Source organism: Pleurodeles waltl, chromosome 5, assembly GCF_031143425.1.
Source record: "Pleurodeles waltl isolate 20211129_DDA chromosome 5, aPleWal1.hap1.20221129, whole genome shotgun sequence".
In the NCBI taxonomy this organism is placed as follows: domain Eukaryota; kingdom Metazoa; phylum Chordata; class Amphibia; order Caudata; family Salamandridae; genus Pleurodeles; species Pleurodeles waltl.
The window spans coordinates 1,232,376,343-1,232,384,532 of record NC_090444.1 but is presented as its reverse complement, the minus strand read 5'-3'; positions in this window follow the sequence as shown (position 1 = coordinate 1,232,384,532).

Here is an 8,190-nt window from a genome sequence, read left to right as displayed (position 1 = left end):
TTTTAGGGAAAAAGCACATGCACGTTAACACTGGTCAGCAGTGGTAAAGAGTCCAGAGTCCTAAACCCAGCAAAAACTAGATCAGCAGAACAGGAGGATAAAAGGCAAATAGGGGAATCACGTATGGACTGCCACATGTATCAATTTGGCTCAGATTATATCAGCAATTTTAAATTTTGGCTGTTTAACTTCTATAAAAAATATTTTGCTCATGCTAATAGTAATAATATTATGAAGATTTTTTCAAGTAATTGACAGTCTACCAAATTTGTATAGGCCTATGGCTAATGGCCCAAACATCATTATTTGTGAGAATCATAACACAATTTTATAGGAGAATACATATGAGCTTGACTGCATGAATGTTTGCACTTTATCTCAGAAAAACAAGGGTTCTAACCTACGAGGCAATATGTTAAAGAATTCTATTCTAGAGAGTGTCCTTATTATTATCCATGAATTGGGTGGCCCCATATATGTCAGTGGCCTACCTTTTTTGGAACATGCTGTTCATCCACAACTGATTATATATTTGTGATCTGCTCACTGATTAATCTTGTGATAAACAGTGAGGCTCACATTTTAGGTTTTATTTTACCATAATTTCCTTACTTCACCTTTTGTGCTTCCTTCCTTGTAGTCTATAACTGCCCTGTTCTTGATTTAAGCTCTACAGCAAGAAAGCAAAACTGGACCTGGTGTGGACATGACAACAGAATACAGGAACAATCTCAACCTAATTTAAAACAATAGAGCAAAATGTAATAAATCATTCCACACCAAAACAATAACTATCCAATCAATAGCACTGTAGACATACAATTTCAAAGATCTATGGTAAATATGGCACCTAAAAGAACAAAGGGCCACTCGCGGTTATGTGTATATGAAATGTGGTAAAAGTTGCACGTGCAGGCCAACTACAATGGAACATCGGCCAGGCACAGAGCCTAGGGCAGTCCTGCTGATAGCTACCTTCTCAAAGTCTGTCACAAGAAGTCCTTTTCACAATGGAGAAGGCCTCAAGGAACAGGAAGAGCCTTGTGAATGGTCATCATTGTACGGCAAAGATCCTGTTGGGTGTTTTGTACAGTATCTTCCGGAGCTTCCCATTGGCACTCACTGTGGGCTGTCAATGCTGTAGTGCGAAGTACCGATATTGGGTTGCCAGCTGTCAATGGCAGTTGCTTTTGCAAGAAGAGTCAGGTTCACTGGAGCTTCATGTTGGTGGGCAGGGAAGGCATCAAGATGTCAGTGTGAATGGACAATTTGCAGTCACAAGGAGCCAAAAACTTCAGGATTTCTCCTTTCCTTCTAGGAAGAGCTCAACTAATGCCACACCAAGGACGGCGCCTCAAGCAGGGTTCAGGCAAGTCCAATTTCAGGTCCAGTCAGGTTCAGCGTAGCAGGTCAGCTGGGCAGGTGCAGGAAGGCCTCTGAAGCTTTCTGTGTGATTGTAGGAAAGTCATCCCCTAATTAGATTAGGATAGAGGCTTGAAGGGGATTGCAGTCAGATGATAGCCATACCTCTGGAATGGGTTACATAGTCACACGTACCAAGGAGGGAATTTCTCCATTTTTATTTTTGTCAAAACAGTGAATTCTGGGTGAAATACATGCCACCCTTCACAGGAAGTGGTCATGGCAGAGGGCAATAACTTTACCCCTATTGGTTGTGGTGTCCTTCCTCTTGTCAGCCCAGAATGCTGAATAAATATGGGAGCGCTGCAGGAGCTCCTCAGGTCACTGCCTTTAACATAGGAAGAAGGACTGCTCTGTTGGACCCTTGGACTAAGCCACAGAAAGCTTACACTCAGAAGGACTGCACCTGCTGCACTCTCAAGCCTCCACAATGAAAGTACCATGCTTAACTCAAAGGAAAAAGAGTGGACTCCCTGAGCAGCTACCGGTACAAAAGTGCTGGAAAAAGACACCTGCAGCAGTCAAAGAGTGCACTACCTCAGCTGACCAGATACAGCTGGATTTTCCTGGACTGTAAAGATACATTGTTAGAGATTGAGTCCTAGGCCCCAAGAAGCAAAGCAAACCCTCTGAACTCTTGGTCTGAGCTAGTGCACACTTTTTACCCAAAAGAAACTCAAAACCAACAAGATTTCAAAGTTTAGACACTCTCCGCAATGTTTTGCAGTAGAGCTACAGGAGAAGAACAGCTCAAAGTTAAGAGTCAAGCAGCCATTGTCAACTTGCAAATGAGCCTGAATTTGCTGGTTTGCCTGCTGAAAGCTCAGGAGTTCCTGGCCATCAAGAACAAATACTTCCAGAGGCTCATTGAGGAATAGTGCTGCAGCAGGCTGCCGTCGTCAAATCGAACTCAGGATCCAAAGAACCTGAGGACTCATCCTCAAGAGAAAAGCTCCAAAAAACAGACTAAATTTGGAGTAAACGTTTGACCTGGATCTAGACATCAGTCTATCTGATCCAAGCTCCAAAATGGTCGGCCTAAAACTTTGACTTTGTCCTTGGCCAGCACAACCAGATAGCTGTGAGTGGTGTTTTTAACTTTTTGGCGCTAGAATGCACAATTTTGTAATTTTATTTGACATCTCTGCTTCCCTACATTGGATGTTTGTAATTTTGGTGTTGTTTTAATATACCATTATTCTCTATTTTTATAAATTGGTGTTGCATTTTTATTGTGTTGTGTCTTTATTTATTTACTGTTCTGGTGGCATTAAATGCTTTACACATACCCTCCTAACTTGAGACTCACGGCTTGTTTGCTAAGTTACCGATTAAATATTGAGACTTGACTGGACTTGTTAGTGATTGTTGTATTATTACTAGCTGAAGGAGAATCCCTACACCTACTAATAATCCATTTTCCCACAATCACTGTAGATTATAATAAGAGGCCAGATAACTAACCCTTGTAGTCTCTAAGGTAGCCTAGAATGAAGGGACAGGTTCAGTCTTCCTTTTCAGACAGCAGTGCAGGCCTCAAGCAGCAGTGCAGGAATCTAGCTGCATGCTAGTCATTCTTTTGAAGTATTCACAGGTCCAGAAATGTACTGAAGAGTAGATCTGAGGGTCCTAGATGTATACTTGGTGCCAGCTTTAAAGTGGAAGAAACCTCTGGAGCTTTAATCCCACAGAAATGTATAAAATTCCATGCCTCTCTGCCCTGGACCCAGGATGTGTGGGTTCATAATAGGCTACTATGACATTCTTTGTGTGTGTGCTGGTGCAGTGTCTTTGAAATGCAAGTGTGGCTGTGCACTGGTCTGCACCATCAAGCTTAGACCGAATCATGGCAATCCCCAGTCCCTCTAGTACATGACTCTCTGCGAAGACACAAAGGCCAACTGCCAACTACACAGTCATGTGACCCAGGAAATAGGCTGTAGGAACCAAAATGGTTAGGGCAATAATAGTGGCATTTTCAGAATTGTGAAATAAAACCAGATTTTACCACTGCAGATGATCCACTAAAGCAGATATTAAATTGCAACCCCTTGGACACAAGCTTGGCACTTCTATCTGCTCTGAAACAAAAGTCATCATGTATTAAATGTAATAAAGGAACCTAAAGTTATTCTATGGGAGAGGTAGGCCTTGCAGAAGTGAAAAATGAATGTTTATGTTTTTCACTACCAGGATATATAAAACTGAAATGTATGTGCATGTCCAAGTTTTTAAATACAATGCACCCTGCCCTATGGACCAGGCAGAGGGTTTGCCTTGCCAATTCAAATTGGCAGATTAAAACTGCAAACAGGCTGGATTGGCAAGCCTGAGACATGTTTAAGGCCCTAGAAATATTGTATATTACTTTACTAGGGTCTCATAAGTACATTACATATGCCAATCAAGTTTAAGCCAATGTTGCCATGCTTTAGGGAGTGAGTACTGCACTTTAGCAGTGATTATCACTGGTAGAGTGAACAGAGTCATAGGACTAACAAAACTAATTCAGCAAAGCATAAGTGGAGGAGGCAAAAGGTTTGGGGAAAGACCACCTTACAGTTCTAACACTCTAATTAAAAACTACCCATAAAATGTAGCCTTTACCTATTACGTATGCCTAGCCAGTGGGAGAGGTCCATTCTGCTTAGATTTAGGATAAACCTATTTGGTTCATTAAGCTGTCTCCCTCTGGAGCAATAGGACAGTGACTGTTCAATTGTTTGTCCATGTGATGGTGTTTCATCTCAAAAGCTAGTGTACTTTAGCCTTTTTTGTAAATTCTATATTTTTTATGCAAAAGCAATGTATCCTATACTGCAAGCCAATGATTTTAGGAATCCTAGGTTATTTTTTTGCACTTGCAGACTCTGATGTTGACTCCTTATGAAAATGTATTGTTTGCTGTCATAAAAGTATGATATTGTGACATTTTTTGTGCTCTTTATCTTTGTAAGTACTTTTATGATTATTGATTATAATTGAATAAAGTTTCTTTGACTTACTGACTGACTGAAAATAACATACACAAAGGGTACATCACAAAAAACATTTAAAAGAGAATGAAATACAGCAAATGCAATACAAAATATTGGAATAACAAAGCTCTTCATCACCAGAACAAAGAAAAAACAGAACATGTTATTTTTGCAACAAAATACCACACAACCAATGTGCAAAAAGGTTCTTGTTGGCACACATTATTAACTCCTGAATCCTTCACAATACCATGATAAATGTAGCTTGGAGTAAGCAGAAAATCTGTTAATGAGGATAAACTTAGGGCCAGATGTACGAAGGCATTAGCGCCTCGCAAAAAGTGAAAAACGCCGTTTGCGAGGCGCTAATGCCCTCACACGATGCAGAAACACATTTTGCGAGTTCCGACTCGCAAAATGTGTTTCCGACTCGCAAATAGGAAGGGGTGTTCCCTTCCTATTTGCGACTCGCACCGCGATGTAAGTCGCGGTCGCAAATCAACTCGCAGTTACCATCCACTTGAAGTGGATGGTAACTCATTCGCAGACGGGAAGGGGTCCCTATGGGACCCCTTCCCCTTTGTGAATGCACACAAAATTATTTTTTCAGGGCAGGCAGTGGTCCTATGGACCACTGCCTACTCTGAAAAAAAACGAAACAAAAGGTTTCGGTATTTTTTTCTATTTGCATCTCATTTTCCTTTAAGGAAAACGGGCTGCAAAGAGAAAAAAAAAACTGCTTTATTTAAAAGCAGTCACGGACATGGTGGTCTGCTGTCTCCAGCAGGCCACCATCCCCGTGAGTGCCTAGACTCGCGATGGGGTCGCAAACTGAGACCCACCTCATTAATATTTATGAGGTGGGTCTTTGCGACCCCATAGCGAGTCGCAGAAGGTGTCTGAGACACCTTTCTGCATACCAATTTGTGAGTTGCAAATTGCGAGTCGGAAGGACTCGCAATTTGCAACTCGCAAATTGCTTTCTACCTAAATCTGGCCCTTAGAATCTGCATGTATGTGCTTAAGAAATACCCGATTCAGAATCTATTTCCATTCATGGCATAAAACAAATGTCATATGTTTTTAGTCTAACATAATTAGTCAAATAACTATAGGCTATTTAATGTTAACATGTATGATTAAGGCTCCGAAGAAAGAAAAACATAATAATGCTAAGTTTGGCAGGATTAATTGCTTATATTGTTTGACAAATACTAGTTCTCTAACAATGATTATGCTCTATAAAAATTTTTTAGTGCCCTAATACGATTTGCATACATTTTCTCTATTATACAGGGACATTATTTTATTAATTTATTGCTAGAAGGGAAAAAGTTATTTCATTGTCAATTCAATGTAAAATAGATTTGCAATCCAAATGGTTATACATTATCCTCAGCATGTCACTTTAGCTGGTAACCTCAAATGTGGGGAGCCACCCGATAATATTTCTTTTGCTTCTAGAACTATTTGGGTTAATAAACACCAATGAATTCCAGCACCATATCCAGCACAATATCCAAAATGAAGATGATTACAAGACCAAATTATATATATAGATGTTCCATTCCTGTGACATCTTCAGGATCTGGTGAAATATCTGGGTTCTGTTTTTGAGATAAACAGGAGTTTGTTTTACCAACCACTGTGAGTAAAATCCCATTTTCTTAAAGTTGCCCCACCAGTGCTTAGGAACTTAACTCAAACATGTCAGGCAATGCAGATGTGCACAGGGATCTCTTTCAGCTATTTCTAAATGATTTGATCATATCGGGTAACTTGTAGTCCTTTGCATTTGAGGAGAGGAAGCTCAATAGATACTTTTAAGACACAATACATTTCAAAAGAGATGTTCAGCTACCTCTCTGGTTCTATCTATGTCAACCTTTGAAAGACTATTTAGTGCACTATTTGCTTGATAATAAGCATCTTAATATACACATTTTTATTATTTTCTGCTATATATGTTTCCACAATAAAGTATTGTAATTCTTCCGGAGCCAGTCCTCTACTTTGGCTGCTTCAAGTGTTTCCAAATGGATTGAATCTGTCTTTTACAACTCAGCGAGAATTGTCACTAGAGTGGATTCTACATGCCCCTTCTGGATAGTCTAAGGAGTTGCTAAAGTCCTTTATGATGGATATTCATAATGCTTTAAAGAGCCAAATCGGGGTTACACATTTGTTGCATTTAAATTAGCGGGTAAATACATTTATGAGTGATCTAATTAAAAATGTGAACACAAAACATCATATTTTGAACCAAATTATATAGCGGGGTCAAAGAAGTTAAAGAATTGGCATGGTAATAGTTTCATATATTACGCAAAGCATGACCTTTTATTTTTAAATGCATGAAAATGTTATCTATACAAGTATTCGAACTCCTCAGATATCCAGATCCATAGGTATATATTTGGAGATTTGTTACAACCAGAAGCTAAAAAATCTGAAAACAAATAGGCAGGTGAGTTAAATAGTAAAGTTTCCAGTCTGGGTTTCTTCACTTTATATCCTGAAATCCTTGAAAAATGATAATAAAATAGCCTCTATAGAATGATTATGTGGCATTTTATGTACCATCAATTCATCTGCATATTGTTTAAGTTTCTGAGGGCTGTGTACTATATATTTAATCTCTAAAGTCTCTTTTATAACTATGGCCATTGGCTCTATATATAGTGCAAAGAACTGGTGAGAGGGTAGCCCTGTCTGGTACCACCTGAGTCATTATATTTTCAGTAATGAGCTGTCTTGCATAGAGTCTTATTTCAGTGAATAATGAACCCCATTTTTTATCACCACAAAGAGTAACTACCATTGTGGCAAATTAAATGTTTTGTCTGTGTCCAAAAAATAAAAGTGGCACAAGTGTTAGTAGCAGTCACAAAATCAAGAGCTTTCATCAAGAAATGATTGTTCACATATAGTTGGCAACCATAAATTAACCTATTTTGATCTTAATTAATTATTTGGGCTATTTGGGCTGCAAACCTAGTGGCCACAAGGGTTATTTTTAACTTATTTATCAAACACCCAAATCATTGTTCAAGTTAGACTTTTAATAAATATTTTGGAAGAGGTACTTTTAGAAAGTTATCTCTTCCCTGCCCAAGGCCTCTATAAGCCTGTTTGCATGAGCTATAACTGTCAAACAGCCTCTTTGATGAGATGTGGACTTATTACCATGACTCAGACAAAGCCTTGGATGTGAGGAGGTGTTCTGTTCCTCTGGCAGGAGGACCATCTAAACTGTGCCCAGGAACATAATTAACCTTAAAGAAGCCTATCCTGTCATAGACAGATCTAGGTAATCTCAGTAGGAGAGGTGCTGCCTCCAAACAGGTTTTGAGTGACCACAGAGGAGGGGTCACTCATTTCCATGGTCATACGTATAGTGTGGGCACACGAGCTCTGCAAAGGGGAAGACATGTTCTGGTATCTTAATTTTAGGTAGAGGGCACAGTGGGATTATTTGCAGTAGGGCACACAATGCTGCAAAAGTGGCTAGGATCACCCCTACAAACATTTCCCCCAGTAGTTAGGGGATGGCCAGATTTTCCCTCTAAAAGGATGGTGCCAGGCACATAGTACTTACATTACCCTCCTCAGAAAACTTCCATGACCTGCGATCTGTCATGAGTCCATTTCAACATGATGCTTGGGCACACTTATTTTAAATTCTGGCCTGTGGCCTGTGCCCTTTTACCTAGTTCATTTTTCATGTATTCCTTTTATTATTTGAGCATGGCTTTATTATAGAGGTGATGTTTTATTATTTAACAGCTGC